Consider the following 27,115-nt stretch of genomic DNA (forward strand, 5'->3'; position numbering starts at 1 on the left):
TAAAAAAATGAAGCAAATTAGATAATAGAAGTCGATTGGAAAGTTGTTTAAAGTGCATGCTCTAGCTGTATTATGAAAGAAAAAATGTGGGTTTTGTGTCCCTTTAAGTACACTATGAGCAGCATAACATTTTCTTTTTCAGAAGAGTTGTGTTGCAGGTCAGTTATACTTTTCCTGACCGTCCTTAATACTAGTAGTAAAACTATTTTTTGTTGTTGTATTAGTACATTTCATCAAAGTATTGCACAAAAACACTACACTTTGACACAGCAAAAAAACATAATTTATGCTTACCTGATAAATTCCTTTCTTCTGTAGTGTGATCAGTCCACGGGTCATCATTACTTGTGGGATATTATCTGCTCCCCTACAGGAAGTGCAAGAGGATTCACCCAGCAGAGTTGCTATATAGCTCCTCCCCTCTACGTCACCTCCAGTCATTCGACCAAGGACCAACGAGAAAGGAGAAGCCAAGGGTGTAGTGGTGACTGGAGTATAATTTAAAAAATATTTACCTGCCTTAAAAAACAGGGCGGGCCGTGGACTGATCACACTACAGAAGAAAGGAATTTATCAGGTAAGCATAAATTATGTTTTCTTCTGTTAAGTGTGATCAGTCCACGGGTCATCATTACTTGTGGGATACCAATACCAAAGCAAAAGTACACGGATGACGGGAGGGATAGGCAGGCTCTTTATACAGAAGGAACCACTGCCTGAAGAACCTTTCTCCCAAAAATAGCCTCCGAGGAAGCAAAAGTGTCAAATTTGTAAAATTTGGAAAAAGTATGAAGCGAAGACCAAGTTGCAGCCTTGCAAATCTGTTCAACAGAGGCCTCATTCTTAAAGGCCCAAGTGGAAGCCACAGCTCTAGTGGAATGAGCTGTAATTCTTTCAGGAGGCTGCTGTCCAGCAGTCTCATAAGCTAAACGAATTATGCTACGAAGCCAAAAAGAGAGAGAGGTAGCAGAAGCTTTTTGACCTCTCCTCTGACCAGAGTAAACGACAAACAGGGAAGACGTTTGTCGAAAATCTTTAGTTGCCTGTAAATAAAATTTAAGGGCACGAACTACATCCAGATTGTGCAAAAGACGTTCCTTCCTCGAAGAAGGATTTGGGCACAAGGATGGAACAACAATCTCCTGATTGATATTCCTGTTAGTGACTACCTTAGGTAAGAACCCAGGTTTAGTACGCAGAACTACCTTATCCGAGTGAAAAATCAAATAAGGAGAATCACAATGTAAGGCTGATAACTCAGAGACTCTTCGAGCCGAGGAAATAGCCATTAAAAATAGAACTTTCCAAGATAACAACTTTATAACAATGGAATGAAGGGGTTCAAACGGAACACCCTGTAAAACGTTAAGAACAAGGTTTAAACTCCATGGTGGAGCCACAGCTTTAAACACAGGTTTAATCCTGACCAAAGCCTGACAAAAAGCCTGAATGTCTGGAACTTCTGACAGACGCTTGTGTAACAGAATGGACAGAGCTGAGATCTGTCCCTTTAAGGAACTAGCGGATAACCCCTTTTCTAAACCTTCTTGTAGAAAAGACAATATCCTAGGAATCCTAACCTTACTCCAAGAGTAACCTTTGGATTCGCACCAATATAGGTATTTACGCCATATTTTATGGTAAATCTTTCTGGTAACAGGCTTCCTAGCCTGTTTTAAGGTATAAATAACTGACTCAGAAAAACCACGCTTTGATAAGATCAAGCGTTCAATTTCCAAGCAGTCAGCTTCAGAGAAGTTAGATTTTGATGTTTGAAAGGACCCTGAATCAGAAGGTCCTGTTTCAGAGGTAACGACCAAGGTGGACAGAATGACATGTCCACCAGATCTGTATACCAAGTCCTGCGTGGCCATGCAGGCGCTATTAGAATCACTGATGCTTTCTCCTGTTTGATTCTGGCAATCAATCGAGGAAGCATCGGGAAAGGTGGAAACACATAAGCCATCCTGAAGGTCCATGGTGCTGTCAAGGCATCTATCAGGACCGCTCCCGGATCCCTGGATCTGGACCCGTAGCGCGGAAGCTTGGCGTTCTGTCGAGACGCCATGAGATCTATCTCTGTTTTGCCCCAATGTCGAAGTATTTGGGCAAAGACCTCTGGATGAAGTTCCCACTCCCCCGGATGAAAAGTCTGACGACTTAAGAAATCCGCCTCCCAGTTCTCCACTCCCGGGATGTGGATTGCAGACAGGTGGCAAGAGTGAGACTCTGCCCAGCGAATTATCTTCGATACTTCCATCATTGCTAGGGAGCTTCTTGTCCCTCCCTGATGGTTGATATAAGCTACAGTCGTGATGTTGTCCGACTGGAACCTGATGAACCCCCGAGTTGTTAACTGGGGCCAAGCCAGAAGAGCATTGAGGACTGCTCTCAATTCCAGAATGTTTATTGGAAGAAGACTCTCCTCCTGATTCCATAGTCCCTGAGCCTTCAGAGAATTCCAGACAGCGCCCCAACCTAGTAGGCTGGCGTCTGTTGTTACAATTGACCAGTCTGGCCTGCTGAATGGCATTCCCCTGGACAGATGTGGCCGATAAAGCCACCATAGAAGAGAATTTCTGGTCTCTTGATTCAGATTTAGAGTGGGGGACAAATCTGAGTAATCCCCATTCCACTGACTTAGCATGCACAGTTGCAGTGGTCTGAGATGTAGGCGTGCAAAAGGAACTATGTCCATTGCTGCTACCATTAGTCCGATTACCTCCATGCATTGAGCTACTGACGGGTGTTGAATAGAATGAAGGACACGGCATGCACTTTGAAGTTTTGTTAACCTGTCCTCTGTCAGGAAAATCTTCATTTCTACAGAATCTATCAGAGTCCCCAGGAAGGGAACTCTTGTGAGTGGAAAGAGAGAACTTTTCTCTTCGTTCACTTTCCATCCATGCGACCTTAGAAATGCCAGTACTATCTCTGTATGAGATTTGGCAGTTTGAAGGCTTGAAGCTTGTATCAGTATGTCGTCTAAGTACGGAGCTACTGAAATTCCTCGCGGTCTTAGTACCGCCAGAAGAGTGCCCAGAACCTTTGTGAAGATTCTTGGAGCCGTAGCCAGTCCGAATGGAAGAGCTACAAACTGGTAATGCCTGTCTAAAAAGGCAAACCTTAGATACCGGTAATGGCTTTTGTGAATCGGTATGTGAAGGTAAGCATCTTTTAAATCCACTGTGGTCATGTACTGACCCTCTTGGATCATGGGCAAAATTGTTCGAATAGTTTCCATCTTGAACGATGGAACTCTTAGGAATTTGTTTAGGATCTTTAAATCCAAGATTGACCTGAAGGTTCCCTCTTTTTTGGGAACTACAAACAGATTTGAGTAAAACCCTTGTCCTTGTTCCAACCGCGGAACTGGATGGATCACTCCCATTAATAAAAGATCTTGTACGCAGCGTAGAAACGCTTCCTTCTTTGTTAGGTTTGTTGACAACCTTGACAGATGAAATCTCCCTCTTGGGGGAGAGGATTTGAAGTCCAGAAGGTATCCCTGAGATATGATCTCTAACGCCCAGGGATCCTGAACATCTCTTGCCCAAGCCTGGGCGAAGAGGGAAAGTCTGCCCCCCACTAGATCCGGTCCCGGATCGGGGGCCCTCAATTCATGCTGTCTTAGGGGCAGCAGCAGGTTTTCTGGCCTGTTTGCCCCTGTTCCAGGACTGGTTAGGTTTCCAGCCTTGTCTGTAGCGAGTAACAGCTCCTTCCTGTTTTGGTGCAGAGGAAGTTGATGCTGCTCCTGCTTTGAAATTACGAAAGGAACGAAAATTGGACTGTCTAGCCTTGGCTTTGGCCTTGTCCTGAGGCAGGGCATGACCTTTACCTCCTGTAATGTCAGCAATAATCTCTTTCAAGCCGGGCCCGAATAAGGTCTGCCCTTTGAAAGGAATATTAAGCAATTTAGATTTAGACGTAACATCAGCTGACCAGGATTTCAGCCACAGAGCTCTGCGTGCCTGAATGGCGAATCCTGAATTTTTAGCCGCAAGTTTAGTTAAATGTACTACGGCATCTGAAATAAATGAATTAGCTAACTTAAGGAATTTAAGTTTGTGTGTGATGTCATCTAGTGTGGATGATTGAAGTGTCTCTTCCAGAGACTCAAACCAAAATGCTGCTGCAGCCGTGACAGGCGCAATACATGCAAGAGGTTGCAATATAAACCCTTGTTGAACAAACATTTTCTTAAGGTAACCCTCTAATTTTTTATCCATTGGATCTGAAAAAGCACAGCTATCCTCCACTGGGATAGTGGTACGCTTAGCTAAAGTAGAAACTGCTCCCTCCACCTTAGGGACCATTTGCCATAAGTCCCGTGTGGCGGCGTCTATTGGAAACATCTTTCTGAATATAGGAGGGGGTGAGAAAGGCACACCGGGTCTATCCCACTCCTTAGTAACAATGTCAGTAAGTCTCTTAGGTATAGGAAAAACGTCAGTACTCGTCGGTACCGCAAAATATTTATCCAACCTACACATTTTCTCTGGGATTGCAACTGTGTTACAATCATTCAGAGCCGCTAATACCTCCCCTAGTAACACACGGAGGTTCTCAAGCTTAAATTTAAAATTTGAAATGTCTGAGTCCAGTTTATTTGGATCAGAACCGTCACCCACAGAATGAAGCTCTCCGTCTTCACGTTCTGCAAACTGTGACGCAGTATCAGACATGGCCCTTGCATTATCAGCGCACTCTGTTCTCACCCCAGAGTGATCACGTTTACCTCTTAGTTCTGGTAGTTTAGCCAAAACTTCAGTCATAACAGTAGCCATATCTTGTAATGTGATTTGTAATGGCCGCCCAGATGTACTCGGCGCTACAATATCACGCACCTCCTGAGCGGGAGATGCAGGTACTGACACGTGAGGCGAGTTAGTCGGCATAACTCTCCCCTCGTTGTTTGGTGAAATATGTTCAATTTGTACAGATTGACTGTTTTTTAAAGTAGCATCAATACATTTAGTACATAAATTTCTATTGGGCTCCACTTTGGCATTAACACATATAGCACAGAGATATTCCTCTGAATCAGACATGTTTAACACACTAGCAAATAAACAGCAACTTGAAAATACTTTTCAAAGTAATTTACAAATAATATGAAAACGAACTGTGCCTTTAAGAAGCACAGAAAAAAATTATAACAGTTAAAATAATTAAGTTATAGCATCAATCTTTGTCAGAATATACAGTTTTAGCAAAGGATTGTTCCCCTCAGCAATTAAACAACACAACTTTAGCAAAGGTTTAATCCCATTAGCAAAGATAACAATTTCTGAAAGCAGGAAACAAATTACAGAATAAACGTTTTTATCTCAGTCAAACTATAATTCTCACAGCTCTGCTGAGAGAAATTATGCTGACTGAAATATTTGATGCATAGTAAAAGCGCCCCTCCCCCACACACACAGCAGTGAGGGAGAACAGAAACTGACAGAAAAAAACAGATTTAAGCAACTGCCAAGTGGAAAAATAGTGCCCAAACATTTATTCACTCAGTACCTCAGTAAATGAAAACGATTTTACATTCCAGCAAAAACATTAAACATAATCTCTAGTTATTAAACAGCTTTATGTCTTTCTTGCAGTGTAATTCTAGTGAATTACCATTCTCCCAGAATACTGAAGTGTAAAGTATACATACATGACATTATATCGGTATGGCAGGATTTTCTCATCAATTCCATTGTCAGAAAATAAAAACTGCTACATACCTCTATGCAGATTCATCTGCCCGCTGTCCCCTGATCTGAAGTTTACCTCACTCCTCAGATGGCCGAGAACAGCAATATGATCTTAACTACTCCGGCTAAAATCATAGCAAAACTCTGGTAGATTCTTCCTCAAACTCTGCCAGAGAGGTAATAACACACTCCGGTGTTATTTTAAAATAACAAACTTTTGATTGAAGATATAAAACTAAGTATAATCACCATAGTCCTCTCACACGACCTATCTAGTTGCTGGGTGCAAGAGAATGACTGGAGGTGATGTAGAGGGGAGGAGCTATATAGCAACTCTGCTGGGTGAATCCTCTTGCACTTCCTGTAGGGGAGCAGATAATATCCCACAAGTAATGATGACCCGTGGACTGATCACACTTAACAGAAGAAATAAAGTTTTCTACACTTGCAGCAAGCAAGCTCTGTATACCAAATTAAAAAATACAAATGGACAAGGACAGAAAGAAGCAGCCCAGTAAAACCTGTCGCCCCCTCTACAGGTAGGGGTAGGACTAGGTTTAGGCCTCTACCCTTTGCATATGCTGTGGTACCATGGCATTCAGTTACACCTGTCACCAGCGCTAGTATGGAGCAACAGAAGCAACAATCAAGGTCGTGACCTAGGAGCCAGACCACACGGTCACACACCACCATCAACCAAAAAGTGCTCACACTGTCCTCTACCAAGTATGGGACAGATTACAAGTGGAGCTGTATTTAATGCTCCCACTCGAGCGCTAACTCCGCTAGAGGTAAACTTTTTGTGCAAGTCGGGTAGCGCTTGTATTATAAGTTGAAAGTAAACTGTTTTCACTTTTGCGCTAACCTATGTGCGTAAAAACCTGAAAATAAAATATTGCCTGTGCAATAACGTATTCCCCCTACACCCTACGTGAAAATATGAATTTCTTTCATGTAAGTGGCAAGAGTTCATGAGCTAGTGATGTATGGGATATACATTACTACCAGGAGGGGGCAAAGTTTCCCAAACCTGAAAATGCCTTTATATACACCTCCCACCTCCCTCATACCTCAGTTTTACAAACTTTGCCTTCATTGGTGGATGGTGAAGCAAGTTGTGCTTGATTTCTTCTGTGAAAGGCGCTTCTAAGCATTTTAAAGCCCAATTCCTCTCAAAGTACAGTGTTTGTCTGAGGAATGTGAAGGGAGAATTGCCTGTTGATGTTTTCACCTATGGGAAATCTATTCTCTGTAAATTCAGTAGTGGGGATTCATCTGCCACCTCCCTTTACAGATCGACATTATACTCCTCTACCATTACCTCTGCTGATATGTTTCAGTACTGGTTTGGCTGTCTGCTATATGTGGATGCGTATCTTCAGGCAAGTATATATTATGTTTTAAGACACTCTCAGCTATGTTTGGCACTTTATATTTTAAAGTTTTAATATATATTGCATATATTTGCCATGAGTCAGGTCTATGTTTATTTCACTTTGCAGTCTAACAGTTTCAGCATGGAAATTATGTTTTTGGGAGATATTTAGTCATTTTTTTTCTTACCTTTTTTCTTGGCTCAAATATATTTGGCGCGGATGTTGCGTTTGCTGTGACGCGAGTCACGTAATTTCTTGTTAACTTTGGCTCCAAAATTTTTTTTCTCTGCATTTGTGTCATCTTTGTTTGCGTCATTGTTGGTGCCAAAAATTTGTTATATAAAGTCTCTCCTTCTTTTGCTCTCTGCTCTCATTTGTTTGCAGAGGACTATGATTTTTTATTTTATTTCCATTTAAGTACTTTAGCATAAGCATTTTTTCACATTCCTGAAACTGTTATTTTGAGGAAATTGGATATTTTGTTTAAATGCTATTTTTTTCTTTTTTGTTACATTTTGCAAGATGTCTCAAACTGATCCTGCCTCTGATATTACTGTAGGAACTAAGCTGCATGTACACAATCTCTACTAAAGCTGTGTGTGGATATTGTTAAATTAGCTGATTTTATTTCTTCAGCTCATATATGTGGCACTTGTTATGTTATATTATTTCATACTGATACTGTTTCAATAGTACAAATACATCTACTGTAAAACCTTCACAGTCTAATGTACATGATATTACTGTAGATATAAAGGATTATATTGCTACAGACATAGAGAAAGCTATGACTGCTTTTCCACCTTCAAATTAATGTAAAGGATCTCTCCTAGTAGTAATAGTACGGAGGTTATGTCAAACTTTTTTGACAGGTGGACACGCCCCTTTCTCCTCCCCTAAACCCGCCCCTTTCCACTCCCACTTTTACGCCCCTTATTGATATCAATTTGATATAAAATTGATATAAAAAGGGGGGTTTTGATACGAATTTGATATAAAATTGATATTAAAAAAGTGTTTTTTAATACGAATTTGATATAAAATTGATATTAAATAGTTTTTTTTTATTAGGATTTGGATTAAAAGGTTATAAGAGGTTATTAAGCTTATTTTGATATGGTTGATTAGGAGCTTTATAAAAGACTATAAAGTTAATGTTATTTAATTAAAAAAGGTATAAAGTATACTTTGATATTGTATTCTATTAAAAGGGAGATATAAAATCTTAATATATATATATCCTCTATAATGTTCAATAGGTTTAATAAGGCATGTCAGGACTTGCTATGATTAATGTTCGATAGGTTTAATAAGGCATGTCAGGACTTGTCTTTTGCCAGAAATTCTAACATTATGTTAGGGCCGTGTCTTTTAACCAAAAACAATGAGGCGTGCCAGGACTTATCTTTTTGTCACAAAAATGTTATGTGGCATGTTAGGACATGTATTTTACTCAAAACAGACTAATATCTCACACGTATTTCGTAAAAATCATATAAATCAATGTTTTATGAAATAGCTGTATACTGCCTAAAGAATGGAGTCTGCTAACGTCAATCGTGGACTTGTATTAAGAGAATTATATCATAATCCTATAAACCCCGGGTCATTAGGCGGTGTTGAAAATCTGTACAAAGCAGCTAAAAAATATGGATTCAACAGAAAAAAAATTGTAAATTTTTTAAATCAGCAAGATGTTTATACGCTACATAAACTAGCCAGACGTATTTTTGAAAGAAATAAAATATATGCATCTTCTTTAGATATACAATGGCAAGCTGACCTGGTGTCCATGATAGATTACCATAAATATAATGACGGTATAAAGTATATTCTAACCGTTATAGATTGTTTTTCTAAATACGCTTGGGGCGTTGGATTACATAATAAAACTGGACCAAGCATCGCAAAGGGTTTTGAAACAATATTCAAAGATGGTCGTGTACCTATGAAAATACAGACTGATAAAGGCAAAGAATTTTTAAATGGAACAGTACAGAAGTTATTGAAAAAATTAAAAATTCAACATTTTGTCGCAAACAACTGTGTTAAAGCAGCAATCGTAGAACGATTTAACCGTACTTTAAAGACTAGAATGTGGCGCTATTTTACACATCACAACACACACAGATATATAAATATATTGAACAAATTAATTCATAGTTATAATAATACATACCACAGAACCATACGTTGTAAACCGGTAGAAGTGACGCAAGAAAATTCACTCGTCGTCTGGAAAAATATTTACAGTTCCTCTCCAAAAACTAAAAAGGTTAAACCTTTTTTAAAAATCGGTGACCACGTCAGGATTTCGAAACATAAGAACACGTTCACAAAAGGTTATGAGCAAAATTTCACAAATGAAATTTTTATAATTGAAGGTCTGAATACAAGAGGATTTAAACCTCTTTACAAAGTGAAAGATTTAGCTGATGAGTCTATCGAAGGTAGCTTTTACCCCGAAGAACTTCAAAAAATAACACAAGATAAAAAACGAATTTACAAAATTGAAAAAATCTTAAAACAGAAAAGTTTTAGGAGAAAGGAGTACGTTTATGTTAAATGGAAGGGCTATCCGGATAAATTTAACAGCTGGATACCCAAAAGTCAGTTAACCGCTATATAGAATAATGGAAGCATCACCATTTTACTTAACGTTACCTAGTAACGCATCGTACAACATTTTTCCTACAAATAAGATATCTAGTTTTACAACAAAGTTAGCTAAACCCATTATATTAAAAGGAGAATGGGAAGTGGATCTGACGGAGATACAATACCCCCATACGTGGGATACCCTAGATGCCGCTGATTCTAGAATAATTGTTACGTCACCAAACAATGTAACTATGCCGTTAGCCATAAAAGCAGGCTATTATAAAGATATAAACGATTTAATAAAAACTATCAATGAAAAATTAGTATCTCTCCAAGCCATTAACGTAGATGTAAAGCTTAAATACGACGAACTGGGTAGAGCTGTGCGTATCTTAGGTAACTCTACCATCTCAACCTCAGAAAAGTTGGCGCATATATTGGGGATTAACAATCAAGGTGTAAAGAATGATGGTGGCAAAATATATAGCGATATAAATGCCGGCTTCTACACACTCTTTATCTATACAGACATCATAGAACATCAACGTGTGGGTGACGGATATGTACCATTACTAAGAACAGTAGAAATTACAGGTGGCAATAATGAAATCATCACTCAACGGTACACCAAGCCAGACTACATACCTGTAAACAATCATCATTTTGACCGTATAACAATTGAAATTAAGAACGATCAGAGCAAGAACGTGGGATTTAAATACGGAAAGGCAATCATTAAGCTACACTTTAGGCAGCGCAAGAACAACTTTTATTAAAAAAATGGTGGCTGTTAAGGTTTATGGTGACCCGGCGGTTTACAGTAATTATTATAGGACACAAGCTGGTAATGGTCTACCAGGTTTTCACGGTAGTTCGTATATGTACGGCTGTGGATTAGGCGGTATATTTCGTAATCTTTTTAGGATGGCTGTCCCACTTTTTCGACGTGGACTAGATATAGTAAAACCACATATGAAAACAGCGGCACAAGGTATAGCAAAGGATGTTGTGGGGCGTGTTTCAACTGCTGTTATGAATAAAATGAATAGCGGGCCACAAGAGGGATCTGGTGTTGTTTATAGCAGTAACAAGAGAAAACCAAAAAGGAAGCGTCGAGCTACATTTCCACCAATTTCATTACAATTCATAAGCAAAAAGGTGATACACAGGCCCAAAAAGAAACAGAAAACATCAAGACGCTCAGTGGATGACATCTTTTAGAAATACTGATCAAAATATGGCTTTCATACACAACGGATCATTAGAATGTACCAAATCAGAACTCGACATATTTAAAATACAGCCGACACAAACGGGTATAGAAAAATCACTGTATGTCGAAATACAGCCACTCACAGCTATAACTGAAAATGCACCCCTGGAATTTTATATAGCAGGAAGCGGCGATCATTATTTTGACCTGAACAACACTTTGATGTATATAACCTGTAAAATAGTCAAACAAGACAATACAGCTCCGCCTGCTGGAGCACGCGTTAGCCTCATCAACTATCCACTAGCCACGCTGTTTAACCAAGTCGATGTTACATTAGGAGACAGACCAAAACGTAGAATGCCCTTGCAGAGTCTCACAAACAACACACACAATTCAGAAAATGATGAGTGTTTAACGGATAAGCAGTGTTTAAACTGCGTCGGCTTAAGAAAGGACTTGAACACACTACAACATAATTTTGATAACTTTCAGCGCAATTTCATAAATTGTTTCTTTCACTATTTCACCTCTTTTAATCTCATGAACAATGTTGATGTAGATTTTCAGCAGAAACAGGATGATCATAAGACCGGGACCGCGTGACTATCAATGGTTGGACACGGATTGAACTATAGGACAGCTAGACGACTAAAAAGACTAAAAAGATCGTACAGGGTAAGAAGTGTGAAAAAAGCAATAAAGATGTTGAGAAGGGTGCGCCGTCTGCGGCGGTCTACACCATCAAGGTATAACACTAATCAATTACCCATACCACAAGATTCTGTAGGTGAGCCAGCATGTCACAATACACATACAGTATCAGAAACACATTCACAGCTTCAACCAGAATCCGTACATAGTCAAGCTCTTACAGAACCAGATGTTGAACACACCCCTGAACAGAACCATGACACTGTTTTTTTAGAACACATAGCCAGCTATGAAAGACAGCTTAATCGTTTTCGTACAACCATGTTCTATGAACATTTCAGATTTATTAACCTGGACAGGTTAAATTCATTTGAAGAGGCTGTACAGATTGTGTATGATGCGATAGAAAATATAATGAGTAAGATCCGTACTGAAATAAGGGTTGGTGATCTAGTTCAGTTGCGGTTAGAAGGTGATGAACTGGAGAGACCTTTGTATTCTTTGAGAAGGGATGTGGATTGTCTAAATGCTGATTCTTTTTTAAGAAATGTTGCAGGGTTGTTGCAGAGTAATGCAGAGTGTATCGGTAATGGCTGTTTAAGGCTTGTTGTCATTATTATTAGAAATAGAGCAGGCGGTATTTTGAGACGTAGAAAGTTGCCTTCCATTACCTATAGCACCATCTTAAATACAAAAAGACAATTTTTGTTTAATTTTAATAACTATGATAATAATTGGTGTTTGGCAGCCAGTCTCAAAGCTCTTTTAGAGGGTAAAAGTGTTGCTACAGATGCCGTACTAATCGAACAAGCCAGGGAGATGCACAAAATACTACACATACCGGATGATAGACTTGTTACTTTTAGTGATATTCACGCTTTTGAAAAACATTTGAATGTTACAATAAAAATACTTTATCCGCACAGTGCTCACTTGTACAAAAATACTGCTAGGAACAGGAACCCTGATTGTGATAAAGTATTTTTATTGTAACATTCAAATGTTTTTCAAAAGCGTGAATATCACTAAAAGTAACAAGTCTATCATCCGGTATGTGTAGTATTTTGTGCATCTCCCTGGCTTGTTCTATTAGTACGGCATCTGTAGCAACACTTTTACCCTCTAAAAGAGCTTTGAGACTGGCTGCCAAACACAAATTATTATCATAGTTATTAAAATTAAACAAAAATTGTCTTTTTGTATTTAAGATGGTGCTATAGGTAATGGAACGCAACTTTCTATGTCTCAAAATACCGCCTGCTCTATTTCTAATAATAATGACAACAAGCCTTAAACAGCCATTACCGATACACTCGGCATTACTCTGCAACAACCCTGCAACATTTCTTAAAAAAGAATCAGTATTTAGACAATCCACATCCCTTCTCAAAGAATACAAAGGTCTCTCCAGTTCATCACCTTCTAACCGCAACTGAACTAGATCACCAACCCTTATTTCAGTACGGATCTTACTCATTATATTTTCTATCGCATCATACACAATCTGTACAGACTCTTCAAATGAATTTAACCTGTCCAGGTTAATAAATCTGAAATGTTCATAGAACATGGTTGTACGAAAACGATTAAGCTGTCTTTCATAGCTGGCTATGTGTTCTAAAAAAACAGTGTCATGGTTCTGTTCAGGGGTGTGTTCAACATCTGGTTCTGTAAGAGCTTGACTATGTACGGATTCTGGTTGAAGCTGTGAATGTGTTTCTGATACTGTATGTGTATTGCGACATGCTGGCTCACCTACAGAATCTTGTGGTATGGGTAATTGATTAGTGTTATACCTTGATGGTGTAGACCGCCGCAGACGGCGCACCCTTCTCAACATCTTTATTGCTTTTTTCACACTTCTTACCCTGTACGATCTTTTTAGTCTTTTTAGTCGTCTAGCTGTCCTATAGTTCAATCCGTGTCCAACCATTGATAGTCACGCGGTCCCGGTCTTATGATCATCCTGTTTCTGCTGAAAATCTACATCAACATTGTTCATGAGATTAAAAGAGGTGAAATAGTGAAAGAAACAATTTATGAAATTGCGCTGAAAGTTATCAAAATTATGTTGTAGTGTGTTCAAGTCCTTTCTTAAGCCGACGCAGTTTAAACACTGCTTATCCGTTAAACACTCATCATTTTCTGAATTGTGTGTGTTGTTTGTGAGACTCTGCAAGGGCATTCTACGTTTTGGTCTGTCTCCTAATGTAACATCGACTTGGTTAAACAGCGTGGCTAGTGGATAGTTGATGAGGCTAACGCGTGCTCCAGCAGGCGGAGCTGTATTGTCTTGTTTGACTATTTTACAGGTTATATACATCAAAGTGTTGTTCAGGTCAAAATAATGATCGCCGCTTCCTGCTATATAAAATTCCAGGGGTGCATTTTCAGTTATAGCTGTGAGTGGCTGTATTTCGACATACAGGGATTTTTCTATACCCGTTTGTGTCGGCTGTATTTGAAATATGTCGAGTTCTGATTTGGTACATTCTAATGATCCGTTGTGTATGAAAGCCATATTTTGATCAGTATTTCTAAAAGATGTCATCCACTGAGCGTCTTGATGTTTTCTGTTTCTTTTTGGGCCTGTGTATCACCTTTTTGCTTATGAATTGTGATGAAATTGGTGGAAATGTAGCTCGACGCTTCCTTTTTGGTTTTCTCTTGTTACTGCTATAAACAACACCAGATCCCTCTTGTGGCCCGCTATTCATTTTATTCATAACAGCAGTTGAAACACGCCCCACAACATCCTTTGCTATACCTTGTGCCGCAGTTTTCATATGCGGTTTTACTATATCTAGTCCACGTTGAAAAAGTGGGACAGCCATCCTAAAAAGATTACGAAATATACCGCCTAATCCACGGCCGTACATATACGAACTACCGTGAAAACCTGGTAGACCATTACCAGCTTGTGTCCTATAATAATTTCTGTAAACCGCCGGGTCACCATAAACCTTAACAGCCACCATTTTTTTAATAAAAGTTGTTCTTGCGCTGCCTAAAGTGTAGCTTAATGATTGCCTTTCCGTATTTAAATCCCACGCCCCACAACATCCTTTGCTATACCTTGTGCCGCAGTTTTCATATGCGGTTTTACTATATCTAGTCCACGTCGAAAAAGTGGGACAGCCATCCTAAAAAGATTACGAAATATACCGCCTAATCCACGGCCGTACATATACGAACTACCGTGAAAACCTGGTAGACCATTACCAGCTTGTGTCCTATAATAATTACTGTAAACCGCCGGGTCACCATAAACCTTAACAGCCACCATTTTTTTAATAAAAGTTGTTCTTGCGCTGCCTAAAGTGTAGCTTAATGATTGCCTTTCCGTATTTAAATCCCACGTTCTTGTTCTGATCGTTCTTAATTTCAATTGTTATACTGTCAAAATGATGATTGTTTACAGGTATGTAGTCTGGCTTGGTGTACCGTTGAGTGATGATTTCATTATTGCCACCTGTAATTTCTACTGTTCTTAGTAATGGTACATATCCGTCACCCACACGTTGATGTTCTATGATGTCTGTATAGATAAAGAGTGTGTAGAAGCCGGCATTTATATCGCTATATATTTTGCCACCATCATTCTTTACACCTTGATTGTTAATCCCCAATATATGCGCCAACTTTTCTGAGGTTGATATGGTAGAGTTACCTAAGATACGCACAGCTCTACCCAGTTCGTCGTATTTAAGCTTTACATCTACGTTAATGGCTTGGAGAGATACTAATTTTTCATTGATAGTTTTTATTAAATCGTTTATATCTTTATAATAGCCTGCTTTTATGGCTAACGGCGTAGTTACATTGTTTGGTGACGTAACAATTATTTTAGAATCAGCGGCATCTAGGGTGTCCCACGTATGGGGGTATTGTATCTCCGTCAGAGCCACTTCCCATTCTCCTTTTAATATAATAGGTTTAGCTAACTTTGTTGTAAAACTAGATATCTTATTTGTAGGAAAAATGTTGTACGATGCGTTACTAGGTAACGTTAAGTAAAATGGTGATGCTTCCATTATTCTATATAGCGGTTAACTGACTTTTGGGTATCCAGCTGTTAAATTTATCCGGATAGCCCTTCCATTTAACATAAACGTACTCCTTTCTCCTAAAACTTTTCTGTTTTAAGATTTTTTCAATTTTGTAAATTCGTTTTTTATCTTGTGTTATTTTTTGAAGTTCTTCGGGGTAAAAGCTACCTTCAATAGACTCATCAGCTAAATCTTTCACTTTGTAAAGAGGTTTAAATCCTCTTGTATTCAGACCTTCAATTATAAAAATTTCATTTGTGAAATTTTGCTCATAACCTTTTGTGAACGTGTTCTTATGTTTCGAAATCCTGACGTGGTCACCGATTTTTAAAAAAGGTTTAACCTTTTTAGTTTTTGGAGAGGAACTGTAAATATTTTTCCAGACGACGAGTGAATTTTCTTGCGTCACTTCTACCGGTTTACAACGTATGGTTCTGTGGTATGTATTATTATAACTATGAATTAATTTGTTCAATATATTTATATATCTGTGTGTGTTGTGATGTGTAAAATAGCGCCACATTCTAGTCTTTAAAGTACGGTTAAATCGTTCTACGATTGCTGCTTTAACACAGTTGTTTGCGACAAAATGTTGAATTTTTAATTTTTCCAATAACTTCTGTACTGTTCCATTTAAAAATTCTTTGCCTTTATCAGTCTGTATTTTCATAGGTACACGACCATCTTTGAATATTGTTTCAAAACCCTTTGCGATGCTTGGTCCAGTTTTATTATGTAATCCAACGCCCCAAGCGTATTTAGAAAAACAATCTATAACGGTTAGAATATACTTTATACCGTCATTATATTTATGGTAATCTATCATGGACACCAGGTCAGCTTGCCATTGTATATCTAAAGAAGATGCATATATTTTATTTCTTTCAAAAATACGTCTGGCTGGTTTATGTAGCGTATAAACATCTTGCTGATTTAAAAATTTTACAATTTTTTTTCTGTTGAATCCATATTTTTTAGCTGCTTTGTACAGATTTTCAACACCACCTAATGACCCGGGGTTTATAGGATTATGATATAATTCTCTTAATACAAGTCCACGATTGACGTTAGCAGACTCCATTCTTTAGGCAGTATACAGCTATTTCATAAAACATTGATTTATATGATTTTTACGAAATACGTGTGAGATATTAGTCTGTTTTGAGTAAAATACATGTCCTAACATGCCACATAACATTTTTGTGACAAAAAGATAAGTCCTGGCACGCCTCATTGTTTTTGGTTAAAAGACACGGCCCTAACATAATGTTAGAATTTCTGGCAAAAGACAAGTCCTGACATGCCTTATTAAACCTATCGAACATTAATCATAGCAAGTCCTGACATGCCTTATTAAACCTATTGAACATTATAGAGGATATATATATATTAAGATTTTATATCTCCCTTTTAATAGAATACAATATCAAAGTATACTTTATACCTTTTTTAATTAAATAACATTAACTTTATAGTCTTTTATAAAGCTCCTAATCAACCATATCAAAATAAGCTTAATAACCTCTTATAACCTTTTAATCCAAATCCTAATAAAAAAAAACTATTTAATATCAATTTTATATCAAATTCGTATTAAAAAACACTTTTTTAATATCAATTTTATATCAAATTCGTATCAAAACGCCCCTTTTTATATCAATTTTATATCAAATTGATATCAATAAGGGGCATAAAAGTGGGAGTGGAAAGGGGCGGGTTTAGGGGAGGAGAAAGGGGCGTGTCCACCTGTCAAAAAAGTTTGACATAACCTCCGTACTATTACTATTAAAAAACACTTTTTTAATATCAATTTTATATCAAATTTGTATCAAACCCCCCCCCCTTTTTATATCAATTTTATATCAAATTGATATCAATAAGGGGCGTAAAAGTGGGAGTGGAAAGGGGCGGGTTTAGGGGAGGAGAAAGGGGCGTGTCCACCTGTCAAAAAAGTTTGACATAACCTCCGTACTATTACTACTAGAGCTATTGTATGAAACTTTTCAAACTTGTTTAATAAAACAATAAAAGCATAATTAAAAACAGCTCATGCTAAAATTGTGCACAAGTAAAACAATGCAACGGGACTGGTTGATTATATTGATCCACCAGCTTATTGGTTTTGTATGAGTTTTCTTTCTTTCATATATTTGAGAGATATTGAGTCTTATTGTTCTCACTTTATACATATGTTCTTTGTGTATATATATATATTTTTTTTTTCAAATAATTTTTATTGAGGTTTTGAAGAATACAAAAGCAAACATTGCACAACTTATAAATATAACAGTTAGAAGCACTAGAAATGTATCAAGTCTTCCACCAAACATCTTTACAAGATAATCCTATTAAAACAGTGAGAAAATCTAGGACTGACGGAACTTGACCGTCTAATCCCAAGGTGATCTCTAATTCGAAAAAAAAGTGCTTGCCTAATAACATATGAACAATGAATATTCCTGTAAGAAAATAGAAAGAGAGATGAAGCAGAAAGAGAAAAGGTGAGGGAGGATGAGTTGGGGGGGGAGAGAGAAAAAAAAAAAAAAAAAGGGGGGGGTGGTAACGTTAGTACCCATGAGTATACGTGTACTTCCTGTACCTGCACAGGTGGGACCACACCCACGACTCTTTATATGAAGTCGTAGCTGCCAACAATATGCTCTTCTATACATGTTTCCTGTTTGTAAAGATTTGTAATGTAAATCCAGTCGTTAGGTCATTAAAGGTTTTACGTAATTAAAAATGGTCTTTTTATGTGGTTCTGTCCTGGGGGCATGCATCTGGACTAGCGGGAGAGATGTATTTCTCCCAAGTCTCTGTCAATGAACAGTGCAGGTCTAATTTGTCCATTTTCAGGAAATGGTATCTTTCTAATACAATTAAATCCGTTACTTGTGTACTCCAGTCATTTAATGTCGGGGGGGTTGCCGATTTCCAATATTTTGGAACAAGCTTTTTAGCCCCATTGAGCATCAACAAGAGTAATGCTCTTGTGACTTTGCTTTGAACCTTGGGGAGGCCCCGAAACAATAAGGTGTGTATGTGGAATGGTAATGTAGCGCCTATTATTTCTGCAATTGCAGAGAACACTGTCTCCCAGTAAGGAATTATTACTGGGCAGGTCCACCATATACAGTTGCAAGAAAAAGTATGTGAACCCTTTGGAATGATATGGATTTCTGCACAAATTGGTCATAAAATGTGATCTGATCATCATCTAAGTCACAACAATAGACAATCACAGTCTGCTTAAACTAATAACACACAAAGAATGAAATGTTGCCATGTTTTTATTGAACACACCATGTAAACATTCACAGTGCAGGTGGAAAAAGTATGTGAACCCTTGGATTTAATAACTGGTTGAACCTCCTTTGGCAGCAATAACTTCAACCAAACATTTCCTGTAGTTGCAGATCAGACGTGCACAACGGTCTGGAGAAATTCTTGACCATTCCTCTTTACAGAACTGTTTCAGTTCAGCAATATTCTTGGGATGTCTGGTGTGAATCGCTTTCTTGAGGTCATGCCACAGCATCTCAATCGGGTTGAGGTCAGGACTCTGACTGGGCCACTTCAGAAGGCGTATTTTCTTCTGTTTAAGCCATTCTGTTGTTAATTTACTTCTATGCTTTGGGTCATTGTCCTGTTGCAACACCCATCTTCTGTTGAGCTTCAGCTGGTAGACAGATGGCCTTAAGTTCTCCTGCAAAATGTCTTGATAAACTTGGGAATTTATTTTTCCTTCGATGGTAGCAATCCGTTCAGGCCCTGATGCAGCAAAGCAGCCCCAAACCATGATGCCCCCACCACCATACTTCACAGTTGGGATGAGGTTTTGATGTTGGTGTGCTGTGCCTCTTTTTCGTCACACATAGTGTTGTGTGTTTCTTCCAAACAACTCAACTTTGGTTTCATCTGTCCACAGAATATTTTGCCAGTACTGCTGTGGAACATCCAGGTGCTCTTGTGCAAACTGTAAACGTGCAGCAATGTTTTGTTTGGACAGCAGTGGCTTCCTCTGTGGTATCCTCCCACGAAATCCATTCTTGTTTAGTGTTTTACGTATTGTAGATTCGCTAACAGGGATGTTAGCATTTGCCAGTGACTTTTGTAAGTCTTTAGCTGACACTCTAGGATTCTTCTTCACCTCATTGAGCAGTCTGCGCTGTGCTCTTGCAGTCATCTTTACAGGACGGCCACTTCTAGGGAGAGTAGCAGCAGTGCTGAACTTTCTCCATTTATAGACAATTTGTCTTACCGTGGACTGATGAACAGCAAGGCTTTTGGAGATACTTTTATAACCCTTTCCAGCTTTATGACAACAATTCTTAATCGTAAGTCTTCTGAGAGCTCTTTTGTGCGAGGCATCATTCACATCAGGCAATGCTTCTTGTGAAAAGCAAACCCAGAACTGGTGTGTGTTTTTTATAGGGCAGCGCAGCTGTAACCAACACCTCCAATCTCATCTCATTGATTGGACTCCAGTTGGCTGACATCTCACTCCAATTAGCTCTTGGAGATGTCATTAGTCTAGGGGTTCACATACTTTTTCCACCTGCACTGTGAATGTTTACATGGTGTGTTCAATAAAAACATGGCAACATTTCATTCTTTGTGTGTTATTAGTTTAAGCAGACTGTGATTGTCTATTGTTGTGACTTAGATGATGATCAGATCACATTTTATGACCAATTTGTGCAGAAATCCATATCATTCCAAAGGGTTCACATACTTTTTCTTGCAACTTTATGATGCATTGTTCCACTCTGGCCACAGCCCCTCCAGCACACATCTGTAATCTGTGGATTAGTTCTGTGTAGTCTTACAGGAGTGAGGTACCATCTGCTCAGGAGTTTCAAATGCATTTCCTGTATATTAGCAGAGGAGGATGCTGTTGCTGCTTTTTTGGAACGCCTGTCTCCAGTCAATGGGATGTGTGTCTGTGTTGGTCTCTCTGTCCCATGCTTCGGTGTAGGTGGGTAGTGATTGGTCATCTCGTGTTAGCAGTAGCTTGTATATAAGAGATATAGTATGTCTTGGGGTGTTCTGCTGTACGCACAATTGTTCAAAAGGGATAAGTACCCTGCTGAACCTGCTCTTATGTCTATGTGATATGACAAAATGCTTGTGTATATTTTTTACCTTTGAGCGTATCCATTTCGGATATCTTGTCATTGTTTATAGCGCCTCTTATAGGGATCTCAGACTCTGTTTTATTAAATATGAAAATTGCACAAATATGCTTAACATGTTTTCCTCTACTTGACTGCATACGGCTCCTATGTACTTATATATGCATTTGTATGTATCTCTATGTTAAATAGACATGTACGATTCGGTTCGGTCCGAATCGAAATTCGGACAAATTTTGTCGAATTCGGAGATTCGGATCGATTCGAATTCCGAATTGCGGTAGTGCCGAATCTATCGAATAAATCTGAATCGATTCGAATTTATTCGGTAGATTCGGATGGATTCGGATGGCCGTGTATTACACTAGTATTGTACAGTATACTAGTGTAATACACAGCACATCCAACTTAACACTGACCGAAATTCCGAATCAATTCGAACCGAATCGAACCGAATCGAACCAAACCGAATTTCCCACGAATCAGAAAGAATCCGAATGAATCCGAAACGAATTCATTCGATTTCTTCCGAATTCGAATCGATCCGAACCAAATTTTTCGCGGCTGCACATGTCTAATGTTAAAGCCCTTTTCCTGCTTTTTTTTTTTCTAACAGCTGAGACCTCATATCTTTGAGCCCTTATAACTTTTTTGTTTAATTGTTTTGGAATATTGTTATTAGACAGTGTAACTGTACTTTGCAATGTATTTTTTATGTGTTTTAGACATCCCAACCTGCAATAACTAATTTCAGGGAGGTGGCTTCTCCCACTACTGCGCCGCCACGCCCCCCCCCTCCAAGTTATATATTGGACACCTTGAAACCCTAAATAAGATAGAGACTTATCATTTAAGTAGCTTCCCACTAAAGTCACATAAAAAAAAGTAGCTTTATTGCACAACCACATACAACAAACCTATTTTCCAGTGATCGTACGCTTGTTGAATGCTCAAATATTTTAGAATTCAAAGTTTAATTACGTGCAGTAAATAAGGTAGTATTTGTGTTTTATTTTATTAAAATTAGTGAGGGCTATTTGGTTACTGATGCATGCTTTGAGGGTTCTATAACGTCCCAGCAACTAAAGGCATTCCTTAAAGAAACACTTTTCCTGATTTGGGCCACATTAGATCATAGTACTTGAAGTTTCAGGGAGATTGCACTCCATTTGCTGGCATCAGGGAGCTGCTATGAACTTCAGGGAGACTTGGGATGTCTGGTGTTTTGTGACACTTTTTTGTTTTGCGAAACAATTAAGTAGAGCTCTGAGAATGCGATAATTATTATAGCGTAAATCACGAGTGCTCTCAAGTGATCACGTTTACTTTCAACTTGTAAGTCGAGAGGTAAACTTAATGCGCACAAACAACTGCGATAAACCCCTTTTCGCTCGCACATAACTGTTAATGCGCCGCTCATAATCTGGCCCTATGTTTGGGGAAACTAGCAGTGCATCTTTTCAATTTCCTTCTTTTATCTAATTTCCTTCATTCTGTTGGTATCCTTTTTTAAAAGCATAGGAGCAGCAATGCATTACTGGGAGCTATCTCCTGGTTAATGGTTGAACATATATGCCTCCTATCATTGGCTCAATGTGTTCAGCTAGCTCCCTGTAGTGAACTGCTGCTCCTTCAACAAAGGATAACAAAAGAATGAAGCAAATTTGATACTAGCAGTAAATTGTATGCTCTATCTGAATCATGGATGAAGAATTTTTGATTTCTATGACCCTTTACGTAAACTTAAAAAAAAAATACAGTGCATGAAAATTGAATGCATAAAATAGCGAGGTAGGTTAAGGAACAGCAATGCACTACTGAGAGCTAGCAGCTGATTAGAGGCTGAACATATATTTGCTTCTTGTCATTGGCTCACCCAATGTGTTCAGCTAGTTCCAAGTAGAGCACTGCTGCTCCTTCAACAAAGGATACCAAGAGAAGGAAGCACATTTGATACAAGAAGTACAATAGAAAGTTGTTTCAAATTGTATGCTCTATCTTAACCCTGAATTAAAAATTTTGGGTTGTATGTTCCTTTAAAGGGACAGTAAAAACATAAAATGTTATTGTTTAAAAAGATAGATAATCCCTTTATTTACCACTCCCAAGTTTTGCATAACCAACACTGTTATAGAAATATACTTTTTACCACTGTAATTATCTTGTATCTAAGCCTATGCAGACTGCCCCTTATCTTTTGACAGACTTGCATTTTAGCCATTTAGTTCTGACTCTTAAATAACATCACAGGCGTGAGAACAATGTTATTGATATGAAACAAATGAACTAACGCCCTTTAGCTGTGAAAAACTGTCAAGTGCATTCAGATAACAGGCGGCCTTCAAGGGTTTAGAAATTAGCATATGAGCCTACCTAGCTTTAGCTTTCAACTAAGAATACCAAGAGAACAAAGCAAATTTGATGATAAAAGTAAATTAGAAAGTGGTTTAAAATTACATGCCCTATCAGGAATCACAAATGTTTAATTTGGACTTTACTGTCCTTTTAAGTAAACTTTAAAAAAAATATAGTGCATAAACATTGCATGAATAGAAGAATAAGTTTAAAAATTAAAGCAAAAAATGATTTTCATTAAAGAAATTTTTTATTTCAAAGGAAATAATGGCAAACGAATATTTGTTAATTACAAACAGCAAGATTTGCGGTATGGTGCGGTAAAAATTGGCGTGGTATGGCAGGTCTCCCGTATTACTAGTTGCAGGGGTATAGGTATATATGTTTGAGTGCGGGATTTTGATAGCGCCGTCTTACAAGTTGTGCGGTCCGGCTAAAATGCTTGCGTTATAGCCTATACCGCTGTGATCCATACTGCTATCTGAGACCAGTAGTTATGGATTTTGCAAAACAAAAATGTTTCATAAAGCTAATAACTTAAATGTTACAAAGTACACTTACACCCCTAAACTTCCTATTAACCCATAAACCGCCACCCTACCGCATCGCAAATACTATATTAAACCTATTAACCCCTAATCTGCCACCCACCCATATAGCCAACACTAAATAAAGCTATTAACCCCTAAACTCCCAGCCCCCACATCGCTACTACTATAATAAACCTATTAACCACTAAACCGCCGCCCCCCCCAAATCACACTTACTATAATAAACCTATTAACCCCTAAACTGCCGGCATCCCCACATTGAAACCCACTAAATTAAACAATTAACCCCTAAACCTAATACCCCCCTAATTTTAAATTACATTTACAATATATCTATCTTTAAATAAATAAAAACTTACCTGTGAAATAGAAAAAAAACTAAGTTTAAACTATAAAGTAACCTAACATTACTATTTTAAAACAATAAAATTAACGAAAAATAAAAAAACTAAATTACAAATTAAAAAAATCCTAACACTACAAAAAATAATAAAAAAATACATTACAAAAATAAAAACTCTATAATTATGAAAAGTAGAAAACTCTAAGATTACAAAAAATAATAAATTAAATTATCCAATATAATAACAATTAAACCTAATCTAATACCCCTATAAAAACAAATAAGCCCCCCAAAATAAAAACACTCACTAATCTAAAAAAAAAAAAAAAAAACACTAAAAAAAAAAACAACTAACACTAACCACAGGAAATCTACTCACAGTTCCTGAAGTCCAAACATCCATTTTCATCCAGGCGGCGAAAATTCTTTATCTATCGCGGGGGCATCTTCTATCTTCATCCCGGTGGTGCGGAGCTGTGGAGGCGCAGAGCTGTGGAGGCACAGAGCATCGTCGCCGGCGGCACGGACATCCCGCGTGGAGAATCCTCTTCATATGATCATCGCTACTGAAATCCTATAGGCTGTTCAAATCAGCCAAAAGGATTTCAGAAGCTCTCATCCTATTGGCTGATTTGAAAATGTCAGCCAATAGGAATGCAAGGTACTCAATTTTTAAACGGGTTTCCTTGCATTCAAGCTTCAGTGTACGACGGTGATCATATGAAGAGGATCCTCCACGCTGGATATCCAAGCCACCGGTAATAATGCTCTGCACCATCACAGCTCCGCACCTCCACAGCTCCGCGCCACCGGATGGAAGATAGAAGATGCCCCCGCAATGGATGAAGATGTCGCCGCCTGGATGAAGACTACTCACCGCCTGGATGAAGATGGATGTCCAGACTTCAGGAACTGTGAGTAGATTTTCTGGGGTTAGTGTTAAGTTTTTGTTTTTGTTTTTTGCTGTGTTTTTTTTTACATTAGGGCTTTGGGCACAAAAGAGCTGAATGCCCTTTCAAGGGCAATGCCCATACAAATGCCCCTTTAGGGGCATTGAGTAGCTTAGTTTTTTTTTAGGCATCAATGCCTCTTTTAATACATGCAAGTATTTTATTAGTCTTAAAAGCTGCTGCCCTGCATTGTGCACCCATTTTAGCTTTTTATCTATAAGGACATCCAAATCCCTTTCCTCCTCTGTTTGCTAAATCTAGTCCCATTTAAAACATAGGTTGTCTGCTTATTTTTACTTCCAAAATGTAGAACCTTAGATTTTCCAGTATTGAATCTCATTTTCCATTTAATCGCCAATTCTTCATATTTTTGTAAATCCCCTTGCAAAGCAATTTCATCTTGCACTGACCTATTGACCTTACTCAACTTTGTATCATCTGCTAAAATAGAGATGTTGCTCCATGTAATAAATACAATATTAAAAAGAACAGGGACCAGTACCACTGATTACCTTTATCCAATCTGAGTATGATCCACAAATACTACTACTCGTTGCTCCCTGTCTTTTATCCAGTTAGTTATCCATGGGCTAACATTTTTAGATATTCCCAGTCCCTTCATTTTGTACATTAATCTCTTATGTGGCACTGTATCAAAAGTCTTTGCTAAATCCAATTATATCACTGATTCCACTTTATCTATACTTTTAATTATTTCCTCATAGAAACTAATAAAATTAGTTTGACATGATCTATTTCTCATAAAACCATGCTGATTTGAACTCATAATCTTGTCTACAAGAATATACTGGTTATATAATCCCTTATTGGCTGATTTCAAATTTTCAGCCAATAGGAATGCAAGGTAACCCAAATTGAATGCAGTACCTTGCATTCAATCTTCATTGTACGACAGACATCGGATGGAGAGGAGCCTCAATGCCGCAGAGGAAAGCCGCCACCGCCGAGGACCGCCACCATTGAGGACCACCGCTGAGGATCCACACTTCAGGAAAGACAGCTCTGCACCTCCGCTCCACGCCGCTTTGTTCCGGATGAAGATAGAAGACGATGGAGCCGCCTGGAAGAAGACCTTCTCTGCCGGACTTCAGGAACGTTAAATACCTGTTTGGCTTTTTTTTTTATTAGGGTTTTTTGGGCTGTAAAAGAGCTGAATGCCCTTTTAAGGGCAATGCTAATACAAATGCCCATTTAGGGGCAATGGGTAGTTTAGGTTATTTTACTGTTAGGTTTTTTATTTTGGGGGGTTGATGGGTGGGGGGTTTTACTGTTAGGGGGTAATTGGTAATTTTTGTAAGTAAAAGAGCTGTTTAACTTAGGGCAATGCCCTTTTAAGAGTTATTGGTAGTTTAGTATTAGATTAGGTGGTGTTTTTATTTTGGGGGGATTTTTCATTTTTAAAGGGGTATTAGTTTAGGTTTAATTTTCTTATTTTGGATAGCTTTGTTTATTTTTTCTGTAATTTAACTTTTTTTATTTTTTGTAACTTTAGCTTGGTGGTTTGTATTTTTAAAACAGGCTTATTGCCTAATATATATATATATATATATATATATATATATATATATATATATATATAGTAGTAAGCAATTTCCAGTTCAGCCCACCAGTAGCCAACTCGCCTGGGTGCAATGATATACCATGAAATAGAAAGCAAAAAGATGCACTCTCAGGACTTTTCACAAAAAAAACAATTTAATGGAACGTTTTCGGGGTTCACAACCCCTTCATCAGCATGCAAAACAAACAAAATTCAACTCATTTATAGTGTTACATATCAATTACCACATATCAATCTAAGTGTCTCTCCAAAGGAAAAGTGCGCCAATTTTTCGAGTTTGGAACGCATATTGCGTTCCACAATGCTGTCCGAAACCGGAAGTTGTATTACCTCACTTCCGGTTTACGGATTCAACAGACAAAACGTGAAATAAAAGATAAAGTAGTGTACTCTACAATTTCAAACATATTAATGTGACATGTTAGTTTGGGGAACTTGTTATAACAACAGTGTGCCACATTCTAATAAGTGCCCGGAAAATTGTGATGGATATACATTATCGAATGTTGCTACATCCGGTGGGCATAGAAACAGTAACCATGGCAATCATACACAATTCTGGTTGCCAAGAGATGCCATAATTTACAATGGTATGCCAGCTGAATGA

This window comes from Bombina bombina, chromosome 4 (genome assembly GCF_027579735.1).
Source record: "Bombina bombina isolate aBomBom1 chromosome 4, aBomBom1.pri, whole genome shotgun sequence".
Classification (NCBI taxonomy): domain Eukaryota; kingdom Metazoa; phylum Chordata; class Amphibia; order Anura; family Bombinatoridae; genus Bombina; species Bombina bombina.